Source organism: Oncorhynchus gorbuscha, linkage group LG16 (genome assembly GCF_021184085.1).
Source record: "Oncorhynchus gorbuscha isolate QuinsamMale2020 ecotype Even-year linkage group LG16, OgorEven_v1.0, whole genome shotgun sequence".
NCBI classification, from domain to species: Eukaryota; Metazoa; Chordata; class Actinopteri; order Salmoniformes; family Salmonidae; genus Oncorhynchus; species Oncorhynchus gorbuscha.
This window is the reverse complement of record NC_060188.1, coordinates 90,606,607-90,626,920: the sequence shown is the minus strand read 5'-3', so window position 1 is coordinate 90,626,920 and position 20,314 is coordinate 90,606,607. Positions and strand designations below refer to the sequence as shown.

General features: G+C 43.1%; 1 protein-coding gene across 1 annotated transcript in view; it reads right to left on the bottom strand.

Moving 5' to 3' along the window:
• The window catches only part of arhgap24 (Rho GTPase activating protein 24), a 253,952-nt gene that overhangs the window by 27,914 nt on the left and 205,724 nt on the right, over nucleotides 1–20,314 (bottom strand). The gene's annotated exons all lie outside the window — the stretch shown is intronic.

Genomic DNA, 20,314 nt, shown 5'->3' with positions numbered 1-20,314 from the left:
CTCCTCTCCTCTCCTCTGTTTCCTTCTCATCTGCTCTCCTCTCCTCTCCTCTCCTCTCTCTCTCTCCTCTCTCCTCTCCTCTCCTCTCCTCTCATCTGTTCTCCTCTGTTCTGCTCTGTTCTCCTCTCCTCTCATCTGTTCTCCTCTGTTCTGCTCTCCTCTCCTCTCCTCTCATCTGTTCTCCTCTGTTCTGCTCTCCTCTCCTCTCCTCTCCTCTCATCTGTTCTCCTCTGTTCTGCTCTCCTCTCCTCTCCTTTTCTCTCCTCTCCTCTCCTCTCCTTTTCTCTCCTCTCCTCTCCTTTTCTCTCCTCTCCTCTGCTCTCCTCTCCTCTCCTTTGTTTGGTTCTCCTCTCCTCTCCTTTTCTCTCCTCTCCTCTCCTTTTCTCTCCTCTCCTCTCCTCTCCTCTCCTCTCCTTTGTTTGGTTCTCCTCTCCTTTTCTCTCCTCTCCTCTCCTCTCCTCTCCTCTGTTTGGTTCTCCTCTCTCATCTGTTCTCCTCTGTTCTCCTCTCCTCTCCTCTCCTCTGTTTGGTTCTCCTCTCCTCTCATCTGTTCTCCTCTCCTCTCCTCTGTTCTCCTCTCCTCTCCTCTCCTCTCCTCTCCTCTCATTTGTTTGGTTCTCCTCTCCTCTCCTTTTCTCTCCTCTCCTCTCCTCTCCTTTTCTCTCCTCTCCTCTCCTTTTCTCTCCTCTCCTCTGCTCTCCTCTCCTCTCCTTTGTTTGGTTCTCCTCTCCTCTCCTCTCCTTTTTCTCTCCTCTCCTCTCCTCTTTCTCTCCTCTCCTCTCCTCTCCTCTCCTCTCCTTTGTTTGGTTCTCCTCTCCTCTCCTTTTCTCTCCTCTCCTTTTCTCTGTTTGGTTCTCCTCTCCTCTCCTTTTCTCTCCTCTCCTTTTCTCTCCTCTCCTCTCCTCTCCTCTGTTTGGTTCTCCTCTCCTCTCATCTGCTCTCCTCTCCTCTCCTCTCCTCTCCTCTCCTCTCCTCTCCTCTCCTCTCATCTGTTCTCCTCTGTTCTGCTCTCCTCTCCTCTCCTCTCATCTGTTCTCCTCTGTTCTGCTCTCCTCTCCTCTCCTCTCATCTGTTCTCCTCTGTTCTGCTCATCTGCTCTCTCCTCTCCTCTCATCTGTTCTCCTCTCCTTTTCTCTCCTCTCATCTCCTCTCCTCTGTTTGCTCTCTCCTCTCCTCTCATCTGCTCTCCTCTGTTCTCTCCTCTCCTCTCATCTGTTCTCCTCTGTTCTGCTCTCCTCTCTCCTCTCCTCTCATCTGTTCTCCTCTGTTCTGCTCTCCTCTCCTCTCCTTTGTTTGGTCTCCTCTCCTCTCATCTGTTCTCCTCTGTTCTGCTCTCTCTCCTCTCCTCTCCTTTTCTCTCCTCTCCTCTCCTCTCCTCTCCTTTTCTCTCCTCTCCTCTCCTTTTCTCTCCTCTCCTCTGCTTTCTCTCTCCTCTCCTTTTTTTTGGTTCTCCTCTCCTCTCCTTTTCTCTCCTCTCCTCTCTCTCCTCTTTTCTCTCCTCTCCTCTCCTCTCCTCTCTCCTCTCTCTCCTCTCCTCTCCTCTCCTCTCCCTCCTCTCCTTTCTCTCCTCTCCTCTCCTCTCCTCTCCCTCTCCTCTCCTCTCCTTTGGTTCTCTCCTCTCCTCTCCTCTCCTCTCCTCTCCTCTCCTCTCCTCTCCTCTCCTCTCCTCTCCTCTCCTCTCCTCTCCTCTCCTCTGTTTGGTTCTCCTCTCCTCTCCTCTCCTCTCCTTTTCTCTCCTCTCCTTTTCTCTCCTCTCCTCTCCTCTCATCTGGTCGCCTCTCCTGTCCTTTGTTTTGGGTCTCCTCTCCTCTCATCTGGTCTCCTCTCCTGTCCTTTGTTTTGGGTCTCCTCTCCTTTTCTAGGTTCTACTCTCTGCTGCTCTGGCCTTTTGTCTGTGGCAATCCATTAGAAACAAATTGTGATTCACATCAGACCTGGCTTCAAATAGTATTTGAAAAAAACAAAAAACAAAAACCGTTATCTGTGCTTGATTGAGCATGCCTGACTTTATGGACTAATAAAATAGTCCTAAACAAGCAAAACCGGCAATCTGGCACTCCAGGCAGGTTGACACAAACACTCAAAGTATTTGAACAATTTCAAATAGTGTTTGAACCCAGGTGTAGTTCACATCTAAAGGTCTCATGTGGACGGCGTTCAACAGGGGATTAGAGCTGCTAAGGCTGCCTTCCTGAGAGTGTTGGATCTGCTGCATACTGTTCTGGTCTCCAGACAGAGACAGAGACAGAGGCCTGGCCCTGAACACAACATGTGGTAGGTTACAATGAGGTATGGCACAGTTAACAATGAGCAACTGCAATAGTCTAATTCTGTTGTTCAGGATCCTGCATGTCCCTAAAGTGTGTTGTTCCAATCTTACCAAAGAGTTGATACAGAGACATTCTGAAACATTGAGCTTATAAACAAAATGACAAAACACTCAGCAACACTCACTTATAATACAGTATCTTTGTCAACAGTATATCTCCACCCTAAAACCCAATAAGGAGCATGACCTTGTCATCTCAAACACATAGGGCTTTTCCCAAAACCTAAGTGGTTCTGTTCTGGTATGTAAAGTCCTAAAACATGTAACCCCTGTGACCCCTCTCTTCACACACGGCTGTGTCCAGACGAGTCGTGCCGTGTTTACCTCACCCCTCTTGAAGCTGGCACAACTTGTTCCGGTGTGTTTACCTCACCCCTCTTGAAGCTGGCACAACTTGTTCCGGTGTGTTTACCTCACCCCTCTTGAAGCTGGCACAACTTGTTCCAGTAGATGATCCCATGAATAAAAACCTACGGTAAAAATCAGAGCGCTGAAGGAACACAGTTTTAAAGTCCCCCGTGCTTCAGCATCGTTGGAGATGAGGGAAAAGACGAGTACGGTCTGTGTATTCAAGCAGCTGTGTGAGCAGATAGAAAGACAGAGATGTGACAGGCATGTCCCCATGGGGATGATAACTTTGTCATTGTTTGTGGTTTTCAGTGAGGTTTCAGTTACTCTGAACAGCAGAGTACTGTGGTAAGAGTATTTCCAGATGTTTTCTCTACCCTGGGTCCTTGTTCCAGGCTTCTGTTTCTGTCCTTTCGGTCTCCATTCATTCAAAAACAGAAGTTGAAGAAATGTCTATAGAATGTGACGTCAGCTCTTCACAAAATACACAGATCAAACTAAGAAAACCTCTCACTCATGAAAAGGAAAAGTGTCCAGACTACTTTCTCCACAAGGAGAGGCTTAAACAAAGTGTCCAGACTACTTTCTCTACAAGGAGAGGCTTGAACAAAGTGTCCAGACTACTTTCTCTACAAGGAGAGGCTTAAACAAAGTGTCCAGACTACTTTCTCTACAAGAAGAGGCTTAAACAAAGTGTCCAGACTACTTTCTCTACAAGGAGAGGCTTAAACAAAGTGTCCAGACTACTTTCTCTACAAGGAGAGGCTTAAACAAAGTGTCCAGACTACTTTCTCTACAAGGAGAGGCTTAAACAAAGTGTCCAGACTACTTTCTCTACAAGGAGAGGCTTAAACAAAGTGTCCAGACTACTTTCTCTACAAGGAGAGGCTTAAACAAAGTGTCCAGACTACTTTCTCTACAAGGAGAGGCTTAAACAAAGTGTCCAGACTACTTTCTCTACAAGGAGAGGCTTAAACAAAGTGTCCAGACTACTTTCTCTACAAGGAGAGGCTTAAACAAAGTGTCCAGACTACTTTCTCTACAAGGAGAGGCTTAAACAAAGTGTCCAGACTACTTTCTCTACAAGGAGAGGCTTAAACAAAGTGTCCAGACTACTTTCTCCACAAGGAGAGGCTTAAACAAAGTGTCCAGACTACTTTCTCTACAAGGAGAGGCTTAAACAAAGTGTCCAGACTACTTTCTCCACAAGGAGAGGCTTAAACAAAGTGTCCAGACTACTTTCTCTACAAGGAGAGGCTTAAACAAAGTGTCCAGACTACTTTCTCTACAAGGAGAGGCTTAAACAAAGTGTCCAGACTACTTTCTCTACAAGGAGAGGCTTAAACAAAGTGTCCAGACTACTTTCTCTACAAGGAGAGGCTTAAACAAAGTGTCCAGACTACTTTCTCTACAAGGAGAGGCTTAAACAAAGTGTCCAGACTACTTTCTCTACAAGGAGAGGCTTAAACAAAGTGTCCAGACTACTTTCTCCACAAGGAGAGGCTTAAACAAAGTGTCCAGACTACTTTCTCTACAAGGAGAGGCTTAAACAAAGTGTCCAGACTACTTTCTCTACAAGGAGAGGCTTAAACAAAGTGTCCAGACTACTTTCTCCACAAGGAGAGGCTTAAACAAAGTGTCCAGACTACTTTCTCTACAAGGAGAGGCTTAAACAAAGTGTCCAGACTACTTTCTCTACAAGGAGAGGCTTAAACAAAGTGTCCAGACTACTTTCTCTACAAGGAGAGGCTTAAACAAAGTGTCCAGACTACTTTCTCTACAAGGAGAGGCTTAAACAAAGTGTCCAGACTACTTTCTCTACAAGGAGAGGCTTAAACAAAGTGTCCAGACTACTTTCTCTACAAGGAGAGGCTTAAACAAAGTGTCCAGACTACTTTCTCTACAAGGAGAGGCTTAAACAAAGTGTCCAGACTACTTTCTCCAGTGAAGGAATACAAGGAAAAGAGGATGAGAAATGTCAGTAGAAATTCCGCAGGCCATGAATCTGAGAGTGTTATCCAGAGGCCACATATAGCAGTTCAGAGTGTGTGTGTACATTTGTTTGTGTGTGTGTGTGTGTGTGTGTGTGTGTGTGTGTGTGTGTGTGTGTGTGTGTGTGTGTGTGTGTGTGTGTGTGTGTGTGTGTGTGTGTGTGTGTGTGTGTGTGTGTGTGTGTGTGTGTGTGTGTGTGTGTGTATTAGCAGAGGTGGAAGGCTACTGTAGATTTAAACACGTAAATCCTCCTGACATGCTGGCTGGGCCAGGCCGGGTGAGGAGAGTCTGGCTTTTATACAGACTCCCTGGATGGTCGACCGTCTAGTCTGGAGTGGAGACTGTGACAGCTTTACCACAGCCAATTAGCAACCTCCTTCAACACTCAGGTCCTGCCAGGTCAACTCCTCTCCTCAAGCTTACTGCCTGCTGAGCTGAGTGCTCCCGGCCCCTCCCCTCTTCACTCCATACAACACAGTCCTCTTGTCGTCCTAACCCTCCATTCTATTGCCTCCAAACATCCAGTCGAGAGAGAGAGAGAGAGAGAGAGAGAGAGAGAGAGAGAGAGAGAGAGAGAGAGAGAGAGAGGCCCTCTTACTGCCCTCAGTTGTCTGACGTGTGTGGTGAGTGCTGTTCAGGCCGCCAGACACACGCACACACCCACACCCCCACACACACATTCTAGGCTAATAATTTCCACTGTGCTCTCTCATGGTGCTCTCTTGACTGAGCCAAAGCCCTCGGGAGTATGAGTCCTCGGGAGTATCTGTCCTCAGGAGTATCAGACCTCAGGAGTATCAGACCTCAGGAGTATCAGACCTCAGGAGTATCAGACCTCAGGAGTATCAGACCTCAGGAGTATCAGACCTCAGGAGTATCAGACCTCAGGAGTATCAGACCTCAGGAGTATCAGACCTCAGGAGTATCTGTCCTCAGGAGTATCTGTCCTCAGGAGTATCTGTCCTCAGGAGTATCTGTCCTCAGGAGTATCTGTCCTCAGGAGTATCCGTCCTCAGAAGTATCTGTCCTCAGGAGTATCTGTCCTCAGGAGTATCTGTCCTCAGGAGTATCTGTCCTCAGGAGTATCTGTCCTCATGAATATCAGTCCTCATGAATATCAGTCCTCATGAATATCAGTCCTCATGAATATCAGTCCTCAGCAGTATCAGTCCTCAGGAGTAGGAAGAGTTTGGTCTCCTTGCTGTGGAAGTCTGGGTGTGAACGACTGTGAGAAAAATACATTCTATTCCCAAATGCATTAACATTTACAATCGTGGCTCTTGTTCGAGCCACTGCTCGCTCTGTTTGCTACAAATATACCGGGGTACACAGGGGGCACTGTAGAAGACTCATGAGACCATAGGCTTACTGGTCAAATGCACACGAGGGGGTACTTCAGGGGTACACCGGACAGAGCAAAAGTCAGTTGGTGGTACAGAAAAAGGTTACGGCTGGTCCAACTCATTCCTTTCATCTAAAGCCAAGAGCTCAATGTCGTTAGACTATTTTGTAGGGCTATAGTCTCCAGTTGGCCATAGCTCCTCTCTCTCAGCATATTGGAGCTATTTGTTTGAGTGGTGTGTGTTTGAGTGGTCTCTCTACAATAGAAAGCCTTATATTACATTATTCTCCCAGTTGCGAAACAGCCGACAGGGAGGAGGTGAGGGCCCTGGTGGAGTGGTGCCAGGAAAATAACCTCTCCCTCAATGTCAACAAAATGAAGGAGCTGATCGTGGACTTCAGGAGACAGCAGAGGGAGCACGCAACCATTCACATCAACAGGGCTGCAGTGGAGAAGGTGGAAAAAAGCTTAAAGTTCCTCGGCGTACACATCACTGACAATGTAAAATGGTCCACCCACACAGTGTGGTGAAGAAGGTGCAACAGCGCCTCTTCAACCTTGCCTTGGCCCCTAAGACCCTCACAAACTTTTACGGATGCACCATTGAGAGCATCCTGTCAGGCTGTATCACCGCCTGGTACGGCAACTGCACCGCCCACAACCGCAGAGCTCTCCAGAGGATGGTGCAGCTTGCACATCGCATCACTGAGGGCACGCTGCCTGGCCTCCAGGACATCTACAGCACCCGGTGTCACAGGAAGCCAAAGAAGTTAATCAAGGACTGTTCACCCCGCCGAGCCAAGGCCTGTTCACCCCGCTACCATCCAGAAGGGAGTGCATCATAGCCGGGACTAGTAACCGGAAGGTTGCAAGTTCAAACCCCCGAGCTGACAAGGTACAAATCTGTTGTTCTGCACCTGAACAGGCAGTTAACCCACTGTTCCTAGGCCGTCATTGAAAATAAGAATTTGTTCTTAACTGACTTGCCTAGTAAAATAAAGGTAAAATAAAAAAATATGTACATGCTGTATTCTAGTCAAGTTCATCCTATTTAACTATTGCTGTACATATACTATTCTATTCTTCAGATATACTATATATTGTATCCACAGACTGTCCATAATGTCTATACATCCCATCACATATATACTTATACTCCGGAGTACATTGCTCAACCTAATATTTCTATATTTCTTATTTTCATTATTTTCCTTTTTAGATGTGTGTGTATTGTTGTGTATTGTTAGATGTTACTGCACTGTTGGAGCTAGGAACAAGCATTTCACTACACCCAGAATTACATCTGCTAAATATCTGTACGTGACCAATACAATTTGATTTGATTTTCTCCTCTCTCTGCTCTGCGGGAACTGGATCCTGGGGGTCTGTAAATCATGTAATTGTACAAATATTCTTCACAGGCTTTGATCCCACAAGAGCTAATCAAAGAACACACACTCTTAGAAAAGGTACTGACTAACGGAGGATAAACGATACAAATTTAAAAAAATACAGTCAGACAGTCGTCTCTCCTGGCTGTGGATGAGAGTGCAAAGGGAAATTCCTCGGATATTGTCAACATGAAATGACTACCCTTTTCACAGAGCCAGAAAAGGTACTATTATCCAACACACAGTATGTCTACAGAATAGCCTGGTAAATGGAATGCAATATACATTCACATTCAAACACAGCAGAGAGGGTAGAAGAAGAACTGACAGCAGCAGTAAATATGTCACAGGATAGTGATGTATTCAATCATTGTTGCATTTCGTCCTTACAAGAGGACCTTTTCTAAAATGTCAAGATCTTGAGAAAAATATTCCAAACAATGAAAAATAACGCTAGTTTCAAGTATAATAAAGGCTTGACATTTTTCAGACTAAAGTTAATTCGAAGGAATGTAAATGAAAGATAATTATTCAAGTCCCTATACTTTACAGCTGAACATAGAGAACTAATCGTAGACAGAGATATCAGCAGAGAGAACAATGCCAATGAATGGAAAAGATGGAAACACCAACAGATAGAGAAAGATAGACCAACATAAAGATAGACCAAGATAAAGATAGCACAGACTAAGATAGACCAAGATAAAGATAGACCAAGATAAAGATAGACCAAGATAAAGATAGACCAAGATAAAGATAGCACAGACTAAGATAGACCAACATAAAGATAGACCAAGATAAAGATAGCACAGACTAAGATAGACCAAGATAAAGATAGACCAAGATAAAGATAGCACAGACTAAGATAGACCAAGATAAAGATAGACCAAGATAAAGATAGACCAAGATAAAGATAGACCAAGATAAAGATAGACCAAGATAAAGATAGACCAAGATAAAGATAGACCAAGATAAAGATAGACCAAGATAAAGATAGCACAGACTAAGATAGACCAACAAAAGATAGACCAAGATAAAGATAGCACAGACTAAGATAGACCAAGATAAAGATAGACCAAGATAAAGATAGCACAGACTAAGATAGACCAAGATAAAGATAGCACAGACTAAGATAGACCAAGATAAAGATAGCACAGACTAAGATAGACCAAGATAAAGATAGCCCAAGATAAAGATAGCACAGACTAAGATAGACCAAGATAAAGATAGCCCAAGATAAAGATAGCACAGACTAAGATAGACCAACATAAAGATAGACCAAGATAAAGATAGCACAGACTAAGATAGACCAAGATAAAGATAGCACAGACTAAGATAGACCAAGATAAAGATAGCACAGACTAAGATAGACCAAGATAAAGATAGAACAGACTAAGATAGACCAAGATAAAGATAGCACAGACTAAGATAGACCAAGATAAAGATAGCACAGACTAAGATAGACCAAGATAAAGATAGCAGACTAAGATAGACCAAGATAAAGATAGCATAGAGAAGGATAGACCAAGAGAAAGATAGCATAGAGAAGGATAGACCAAGATATAGATAGCATAGAGAAAGATAGAACAGACTAAGATAGACCAAGATGAAGATAGCATAGAGAAAGATAGACCAAGAGAAAGATAGCATAGATAAAGATAGCAATAAAGATAGCATAGAGAAAGATAGCATAGAGAAGGATAGCAATAAAGATAGATAGACCAAGAGAAAGATAGCATAGATAAAGATAGACCAAGATAAAGATAGCATAGATAAAGATAGACCAAGAGAAAGATAGCATAGATAAAGATAGCATAGAGAAAGATAGCATAGAGAAGGATAGACCAAGAGACAGATAGCATCGAGAAAGATAGCAATAAAGATAGATAGACCAAGAGAAAGATAGCATAGATAAAGATAGACCAAAATAATGATAGCATAGATAAAGATAGACCAAAATAATGATAGCATAGATAAAGATAGACCAAAATAATGATAGCATAGATAAAGATAGACCAAAATAATGATAGCATAGATAAAGATAGACCAAAATAATGATAGCATAGATAAAGATAGACCAAAATAATGATAGCATAGATAAAGATAGACCAAAATAATGATAGCATAGATAAAGATAGACCAAAATAATGATAGCATAGATAAAGATAGCATAGATAAAGATAGACCAAAATAATGATAGCATAGATAAAGATAGCATAGATGCAGATAGCATAGATAAAGATAGCATAGATAAAGATAGCATAGATAAAGATAGCATAGATAAAGATAGCATAGATAAAGATAGCATAGATGCAGATAGCATAGATGCAGATAGCATAGATGCAGATAGCATAGATAAAGATAGCATAGATGCAGATAGCATAGATAAAGATAGCATAGATAAAAATATAGCATAGATAAAAAGATAGCATAGATGCAGATAGCATAGATGCAGATAGCATAGATGCAGATAGCATAGATAAAGATAGCATAGATAAAGATAGCATAGATAAAGATAGCATAGATAAAGATAGACCAAGATAAAGATAGACCAAGATAAAGATAGCATAGATAAAGATAGCATAGATAAAGATAGCATAGATAAAGATAGCATAGATAAAGATAGCATAGATAAAGATAGCAATAAAGATAGCATAGAGAAAGATAGCATAGAGAAGGATAGACCAAGAGAAAGATAGCATAGATAAAGATTGCAATACAGATAACATAGAGAAAGATAGCATAGAGAAGGATAGACCAAGAGAAAGATAGACCAAAATAATGATAGCATAGATAAAGATAGCATAGATAAAGATAGCATAGATAAAGATAGCATAGATAAAGATAGCATAGATAAAGATAGACCAAAATAATGATAGCATAGATAAAGATAGCATAGAGAAAGATAGAACAGACTAAGATAGACCAAGAGAAAGATAGCATAGATAAAGATAGCATAGATAAAGATAGCATAGATAAAGATAGCATAGATAAAGATAGCATAGATAAAGATAGCATAGATAAAGATAGACCAAAATAATGATAGCATAGATAAAGATAGCATAGATAAAGATAGCATAGATAAAGATAGCATAGATAAAGATAGCATAGATAAAGATAGACCAAAATAATGATAGCATAGATAAAGATAGCATAGATAAAGATAGACCAAAATAATGATAGCATAGATAAAGATAGCATAGATAAAGATAGCATAGATAAAGATAGCATAGATAAAGATAGCATAGATAAAGATAGACCAAAATAATTGGTCTATCCGGTTGTACCACCGGTTTGGAGCGAGTGGTCGCATCGGCGCTTGCTCCCGCAGGTAGTATAACTTTTTACATTTCATTTCATTATATTTCATTATAGCACAACGGTTTGATTTGTCTAATCTTAGCAATTTCTTCTCAGCTAGCTACATAGCCGTCTTTGTATCAAAGATAATTGCGTAATTATCGTATTTCGCCGTCCTAACGTAGTCTTCACTAGCCAGCTAGCTAACGTCCACTGATTAGCTGCACTGGGAAAACTATTACACTCAACTGAACGACTTGATCAGTGTAGTGTTAGCTAGCTACATAGCTGTCTTTGCTGTCTTCGTATCTTCGTTCCAAGATAATTGTGTTGTTTAGGTTTAGAGTGTGTAGTCTTAGAGTGATTATCTTAATTTACCGAGGTTAGCTAGCCAGCTATTTGTCGTCCTTAACGTAGGAGACTCTGCTAGCTAGCCAACAGCTAGCCAACGTCTTCTGAATAGAACTCAACAACCCGGTCGCATTCACAGGTAGTATCACATTTTCATTTCATTTCATTACAGTACAACGGTTTGATTTGTTTGATCGTAGCTAGCTACATAGCTAGCTACATAGCCGTCTTTGTATCAAAGATAATTGTGTAGTCTAGAGCGATTTTCTAGGTTAGCTAGCCAGCTATTGTCGTTCTTTTAACGCAACGTAACGTAAACAACACTACTAGCTAGCCAGCTAGCCCCCGAATAGCAGCACTGTAGAAACTATTACACTCAACGGAACGACTTGATTAGTGTAGTGTCAACAACGCACCCACTGCCAGCTAGCCTACTTCAGCAGTACTGTATCATTTTAATCATTTTAGTCAATAAGATTCTTGCTACGTAGCTTAACTTTCTGAACATTCGAGACGTGTAGTCCACTTGTCATTCCAATCTCCTTTGCATTAGCGTAGCCTCTTCTGTAGCCTGTTAACTATGTGTCTGTTTATCCCTGTTCTCTCCTCTCTGCACAGACCATACAAACGCTCCACACCGCGTGGCCACTGCCACCCTAATCTGGTGGTCCCAGCGCGCACGACCCACGTGGAGTTCCAGGTCTCCGGTAGCCTCTGGAATTGCCGATCTGCGGTCAACAAGGCAGAGTTCATCTCAGCCTATGCCTCCCTCCAGTCCCTCGACTTCTTGGCACTAACGGAAACATGGATCACCACAGACAACACTGCTACTCCTACTGCTCTCTCTTCGTCCGCCCACGTGTTCTCGCACACCCCGAGAGCTTCTGGTCAGCGGGGTGGTGGCACCGGGATCCTCATCTCTCCCAAGTGGTCATTCTCTCTTTCTCCCCTTACCCATCTGTCTATCGCCTCCTTTGAATTCCATGCTGTCACAGTTACCAGCCCTTTCAAGCTTAACATCCTTATCATTTATCGCCCTCCAGGTTCCCTCGGAGAGTTCATCAATGAGCTTGATGCCTTGATAAGCTCCTTTCCTGAGGACGGCTCACCTCTCACAGTTCTGGGCGACTTTAACCTCCCCACGTCTACCTTTGACTCATTCCTCTCTGCCTCCTTCTTTCCACTCCACTCCTCCTTTGGCCTCACCCTCTCACCCTCCCCCCCTACTCACAAGGCAGGCAATACGCTTTACTAGATGCTGTTCTTCCACTAACCTCATTGCAACTCCCCTCCAAGTCTCCGACCACTACCTTGTATCCTTTTCCCTCTCGCTCTCATCCAACACCTCCCACACTGCCCCTACTCGGATGGTATCGCGCCGTCCCAACCTTCGCTCTCTCTCCCCCGCTACTCTCTCCTCTTCCATCCTATCATCTCTTCCCTCCGCTCAAACCTTCTCCAACCTATCTCCTGATTCTGCCTCCTCAACCCTCCTCTCCTCCCTATCTGCATCCTTTGACTCTCTATGTCCCCTATCCTCCAGGCCGGCTCGGTCCTCCCCTCCCGCTCCGTGGCTCGATGACTCATTGCGAGCTCACAGAACAGGGCTCCGGGCAGCCGAGCGGAAATGGAGGAAAACTCGCCTCCCTGCGGACCTGGCATCCTTTCACTCCCTCCTCTCTACATTTTCCTCCTCTGTCTCTGCTGCTAAAGCCACTTTCTACCACGCTAAATTCCAAGCATCTGCCTCTAACCCTATGAAGCTCTTTGCCACCTTCTCCTCCCTCCTGAATCCTCCTCCACCCCCCCCTCCCCTCCCTCTCTGCAGACGACTTCGTCAACCATTTTGAAAAGAAGGTCGACGACATCCGATCCTCGTTTGCTAAGTCAAACGACACCGCTGGTTCTGCTCACACTGCCCTACCCTGTGCTCTGACCTCTTTCTCCCCTCTCTCTCCAGATGAAATCTCGCGTCTTGTGACGGCCGGCCGCCCAACAACCTGCCCGCTTGACCCTATCCCCTCCCCTCTTCTCCAAACCATTTCCGGAGACCTCCTCCCTTACCTCACCTCGCTCATCAACTCATCACTGACCGCTGGCTACGTCCCTTCCGTCTTCAAGAGAGCGAGAGTTGCACCCCTTCTGAAAAAACCTACACTCGATCCCTCCGATGTCAACAATTACAGACCAGTATCCCTTCTTTCTTTTCTCTCCAAAACTCTTGAACGTGCCGTCCTTGGCCAGCTCTCCCGCTATCTCTCTCTGAATGACCTTCTTGATCCAAATCAGTCAGGTTTCAAGACTAGTCATTCAACTGAGACTGCTCTCCTCTGTATCACGGAGGCGCTCCGCACTGCTAAAGCTAACTCTCTCTCCTCTGCTCTCATCCTTCTAGATCTATCGGCTGCCTTCGATACTGTGAACCATCAGATCCTCCTCTCCACCCTCTCCGAGTTGGGCATCTCCGGCGCGGCTCACGCTTGGATTGCGTCCTACCTGACAGGTCGCTCCTACCAGGTGGCGTGGCGAGAATCTGTCTCCTCACCACGCGCTCTCACCACTGGTGTCCCCCAGGGCTCTGTTCTAGGCCCTCTCCTATTCTCGCTATACACCAAGTCACTTGGCTCTGTCATAACCTCTCACATGGTCTCTCCTATCATTGCTATGCTGACGACACACAACTAATCTTCTCCTTTCCCCCTTCTGACGACCAGGTGGCGAATCGCATCTCTGCATGTCTGGCAGACATATCAGTGTGGATGACGGATCACCACCTCAAGCTGAACCTCGGCAAGACGGAGCTGCTCTTCCTCCCGGGGAAGGACTGCCCGTTCCATGATCTCGCCATCACGGTTGACAACTCCATTGTGTCCTCCTCCCAGAGCGCTAAGAACCTTGGTGTGATCCTGGACAACACCCTGTCGTTCTCAACCAACATCAAGGCGGTGGCCCGTTCCTGTAGGTTCATGCTCTACAACATCCGCAGAGTACGACCCTGCCTCACACAGGAAGCGGCGCAGGTCCTAATCCAGGCACTTGTCATCTCCCGTCTGGATTACTGCAACTCGCTGTTGGCTGGGCTCCCTGCCTGTGCCATTAAACCCCTTCAACTCATCCAGAACGCCGCAGCCCGTCTGGTGTTCAACCTTCCCAAGTTCTCTCACGTCACCCCGCTCCTCCGTTCTCTCCACTGGCTTCCAGTTGAAGCTCACATCCGCTACAAGACCATGGTGCTTGCCTACGGAGCTGTGAGGGGAACGGCACCTCAGTACCTCCAGGCTATAATCAGGCCCTACACCCAAACAAGGGCACTGCGTTCATCCACCTCTGGCCTGCTCGCCTCCCTACCACTGAGGAAGTACAGCTCCCGCTCAGCCCAGTCAAAACTGTTCGCTGCTCTGGCCCCCCAATGGTGGAACAAACTCCCTCACGACGCCAGGACAGCGGAGTCAATCACCACCTTCCGGAGACACCTGAAACCCCACCTCTTTAAGGAATACCTAGGATAGGATAAGTATTCCCTCTTTCCCCCCCCCTTTAAGATTTAGATGCACTATTGTAAAGTGACTGTTCCACTGGATGTCATAAGGTGAATGCACCAATTTGTAAGTCGCTCTGGATAAGATCGTCTGCTAAATGACTTAAATGTAAATGTAATAATGATAGCATAGATAAAGATAGCAATAATGATAGCATAGATAAAGATCGCAATAATGATAGCATAGATAAAGATAATGATAGCATAGATAAAGATAGCAATAAAGATAGCATAGATAAAGATAGTATAGATATAGATAGCATAGATAAAGATAGCATAGATGCAGATAGCATAGATGCAGGTAGCATAGATAAAGGTAGCATAGATAAAGATAGCATAGATAAAGATAGCATAGATAAAGATAGCATAGATAAAGATAGCATAGATAAAGATTGACCAAGATAAAGATAGGATATAGAGAGCAACACATGTGCTTAGCAATCTCACTGGAATAAAGACCTCCTCCATTCCTGCTATTATTGAAAGAGATTGTGATCTCTCACATCTCAAATAGGGCTACTTAATGTCAGATCCCTTACTTCAAAGGCAGTTATAGTCAATGAACAAATCACTGATCATAATCTTGATGTTATTGGCCTGACTGAAACATGGCTTAAGCCTGATGAATTTACTGTGTTAAATGAGGCCTCTCCTCCTGGTTACACTAGTGACCATATCTCCCGCTATCCCGCAAAGGCGGAGGTGTTGCTAACATTTACAATAGAAAATTTCAATTTACAAAAAAAACAATTGACTGCGTTTTCCTCTTTTGAGCTTTCTAGTCATGAAATCTACGCAGTCTACTCAATCACTTTTTATAGCTACTGTTTATAGGCCTCCTGGGCCGTATACAGCATTCCTCACTGAGTACCCTTGTAGCCATGGCAGATAATATTCAAATTTTGGTGACTTTAATATTCACCATTTTATTATGTTTGCAATCGCAACAAATAATCTGGTCAGACCCCAACCTAGGATCAAAAGCCGTGCTATAAATTCTCGGGCAACCCAAAGATTCCTAGATTTCCTTTCCCGACTTCCTCCACCTACCCAAGGACGTCAGAGTACCAAAATTGGTTAACCACCTAACTGGGGAACTAAATTTAACCTTGTGTAGTACCCTAGATGCAGTCGCACCCCTAAAACAAAAAACATTTGTCATAAGAAACTAGCTCCCTGGTATTCAGAAAATACCCGAGCCCTGAAGCAAGCTTCCAGAAAATTGGAATAGAAATGGTTCTACACCAAACTGGAAGTCTTCTGACTCGCTTAGAAAGAATCGAAGAGCCTTCACTGAAGCTCGATCATCCTATTTTTCCAACCTAATTGAGGAGAATAAGAACAATCCAAAATGTATTTTTGATACTGTAGCAAAGCGAACTAAAAAGCAGCATTCCCCAAGAGAGGATGACTCACTTCAGCAGTGATACATTCATGAACTTCTTTGAGGAAAAGATCATGATCATTAGAAAGCAAATTACGGACTCTTAAATCTGGGTATTCCTCCAAAGCTCAGTTGTCCTGAGTCTGCACAACACTGCCAGGACCTAGGATCAAGGGAGACACTCAAGTTTTTTAATCCTATATCTCTTGACACAGTGATGAAAATAGTCTTGGCCTCTGAACCTTCAAACTGCATACTGGACCTTATTCCAACTAAACTACTGAAAGAGCTGCTTCTTGTGCTTGGCCCTTCTATGTTGGACATAATAAACAGCTCCCTATCCACCGGATGTGTACCAAACTCACTAAAAGTGGCAGTAATAAAGCCTCTCTGGAAAAAGCCAAACCCAGAAAATATTTAAAAATATCGGCCTATAGCGAATCTCCCATTCGTCTCAAAATAAATGTTAAAAGCTGTTGTGCAGTAACTTACTACCTTCCTGAAGACAAACAATGTATACAAAATGCTTCAGTCTGGTTTTAGACCCCATCATAGCACTGAGACGGCACTTGTGAAGGTGGTAAATTACCTTTTAATGGCATCGGACCGAGGCTCTACATCTGTCCTCATGCTCCTAGACCTTAGTGCTGCTTTTGATACCATCGATCACCACATTCATTTGGAGAGATTGGAAACCCAAATTGGTCTACACGGACAAGTTCTGGCCTGGATTAGATCTTATCTGTCGGAAAGTTATCAGTTTGTATCTGTGGATGGTTTGTAATAATATAATAATAATATATGCCATTTAGCAGACGCTTTTATCCAAAGCGACTTACAGTCATGTGTGCATACATTCTACGTATGGGTGGTCCCGGGGATCGAACCCACTACCCTAGCGTTACAAGCGCCATGCTCTACCAACTGAGCTACAGGACCAAATCAACTGTACATTTCGGTGTTCCTCAAGGCTTTGTTTTAGGATCACTAATGTTTTCACTATATATATTTTACCTCTTGGTGATGTCATTCGGAAACATCATGTTAACTTTCACTGCTATGAGGACGATACACAGCTGTACATTTCAATGAAGCATGCTGAAGCCCCAAAATTGCCCTCACTGGAAGCCTGTGTTTCAGACATAAGGAAGTGGAAGGCGGCAAATGTTTTACTTTTAAACTCAGACAAAACAGAGATGCTAGTTCTCGGTCCCAAGAAACAAAGAAATCTGTTGGATCTGACAATTAATATTGATGTCAGTCATCTCAAATAAAACTGTGAAGGACCACGGCGTTACTCTAGACCCTGATCTCTCTTTTGACGAACATATCAAGAATATACTTTTTTCTATCTTCGTAACATTGAAAAAATCTGAAACTTTCTGTCCAAAAATTGTGCAGAAAAATGTATCTATGCTTTTGTCACTTCTAGATTAGACTACTGCAATGCTCTACTTTCCGGTTACCTGGATAAAGCACTAAATAATCTTCAGTTAGTGCTAAACACGGATGCTAGAATCTTGTCTAGAACCAAAAGATTTTATCATATTACTCCAGTGCTAGCCTCTCTACACTGGCTTCCTGTTAAGGCTAGGAATAATGTCAAGGTTTTACTGCTAACCTAACTAAGCATTACATGGGCTTGCTCCTACCCATCTTTCCAATTTGATCCTGCCGTACATACCTACACGTACGCTACGGTCACAAGATGCAGGCCTCCTAATTGTCCCTAGAATTTCTAAGCAAACGGCTGGAGGCAGGACTTTCTCCTATAGAATTACATTTTTATGAAATGGTCTGCCTATCCATGTGAGAGATGCAGACTCGGTCGCGACCTTTAAGTCTTTATTGAAGACTCATCTCTTCAGTAGGTCCTATGATTGAGTGTAGTCTGGCCCAGGGGTGTGCAGGTGAACGGAAAGGCACTGGAGCGATGAACCGCTGTCTCGAACTCTGAATGACCATCTACGATGGTCATCTACGAACGTTTGAACATCTTGGCCATGTTCTGTTCTAATCTCCAACCGGCACAGCCAGAAGAAGACTGGCCATCCCTCAGAGCCTGGTTCCTCTCTAGGTTTCTTCCTAGGTTCTGATCTTTCTAGGGAGTTTTTCCTAGCCACCGTGCTTCTACATCTGCACTGCTTGCTGTTTGGGGTTTTAGGCTAGGTTTCTGTACAGCATTTTGTGACATCGGCTGATGTAAAAAGGGCTTTATAAATAAATTTGATTGATTGATTGGTGTGGGCAGCTACTGAACAGCTACTGATGCTATCCTGGGCCAAACCCTTTGGTTAAGCAAGCTCCCTGCCTCTACAGTACCAGGCTGACCAAACAGAACATGACCCACAATTTTAATCGCATCTCTAGGGTATTATCTCTCCAATAGCCTCAGTCTCAGTCTGTGTGTGTGTGTGTGTGTGTGTGTGTGTGTGTGTGTGTGTGTGTGTGTGTGTGTGTGTGTGTGTGTGTGTGTGTGTGTGTGTGTGTGTGTGTGTGTGTGTGTGTGTGTGTGTGTGTGTGTGTGTGTGTGTGTGTGTGTGTGTGTGTGTGTGTGTGTGCAGTTGTAAATTTGCCAGTCTAGTCTTCATCATTTTGACTAAAATATAATTTGAATAATGATTTAGTCATTTCCATTATCATTTAGTCATTATAGATATTGTCAAAATGACAAAACCTGTGGGCCATTTTAGTCAACTAAATGCCCTTTAATTTTAGTCAACTAAATGCCCTTTAATTTTAGTCAACTAAATGCCCTTTAATTTTAGTCAACTAAATGCCCTTTAATTTTAGTCAACTAAATGCCCTTTAATTTTAGTCAACTAAATGCCCTTTAATTTTAGTCAACTAAATGCCCTTTAATTTTAGTCAACTAAATGCCCTTTAATCTTAGTCAACTAAATGCCCTTTAATTTGAGTCAACTAAATGCCCTTTAATCTTAGTCAACTAAATGCCCTTTAATCTTAGTCAACTAAATGCCCTTTAATTTTAGTCAACTAAATGCCCTTTAATCTTAGTCAACTAAATGCCCTTTAATTTTAGTCAACTAAATGCCCTTTAATTTTAGTCAACTAAATGCCCTTTAATTTTAGTCAACTAAATGCCCTTTAATTTTAGTCAACTAAATGCCCTTTAATCTTAGTCAACTAAATGCCCTTTAATTTTAGTCAACTAAATGCCCTTTAATTTTAGTCAACTAAATGCCCTTTAATTTTAGTCAACTAAATGCCCTTTAATTTTAGTCAACTAAATGCCCTTTAATCTTAGTCACATCACATGTGTATTGTCTCATTTAACCTATAGTAAACATAAATCACTGACTCATCAATATTCCACAGACCCCTCAGCAACATTGGTGTCCAAAAGTATAACGCGAGTTAATGACTGTTTTGCCAGGTGATGTAGTCGAGCCACTAAACGTTGAGTCTGAAATCGAGTCCCAAGTCCTTACGTTGCGTCCTGTTGAACGACATGCCCCAGGTTGTTAGCTATAGCTAGCTAACGAGGTAACGTGACTGAACAATGTGTAGCCTAAACAAATGGTTAGCGGTCTGTTCCTGCATGTAGCCTTGTTTACGGCCTGCCAATGCACGATAGAACGGAGAAAAACGTAGTGCCGGTATTATGGGTCATATTTTTTGAATGGTATTATGGGTCATATTTTATCAATGGTATTATGGGTCATATTTTATTAATGGTATTATGGGTCATATTTTTTGAATGGTATTATGGGTCATATTTTCTTAATGGTATTATGGGTAATATTTTCTTAATGGTATTATGGGTCATATTTTCTTAATGGTATTATGGGTAATATTTTCTTAATGGTAAGGACTAGAATGAAGAACTGCACAGTGCATTTGTGCTGCTAATATTAATTGTGATTGTCGATGAAAATCTCTTTATCTCTCCAAACACTCTTGTCCAGTCCACTGGACAGCGATAATAATAGTCTCATTTTAGTGAAATGAAATGAAAAACAATTTATGTTAGTTATATTTTTTTCTGGGTCTATTTTGTCAATTACTGTCTCATCAACTACCACAAAAAAAATGCTGAGTCATGATTTTTATTGACGAAATCAACACTGGTGTGTGTGTGTACGCGCGTGTCTGTGTGTTAATCACAGAGACATGCCCTCCTGATAATAATGATTTATTGTGCTAAAAAACAACGTATAGAGCCAGTCACAGATTAAGTCTAGTCTAGTCTAGTCTAGTCTAGTCTACTTTAGTCTAGTCTACTTTAGTCTAGTCTAGTCTAGTCTAGTCTACTTTAGTCTAGTCTAGTCTAGTCTAGTCTAGTCTAGTCTAGTCTAGTCTAGTCTACTTTAGTCTA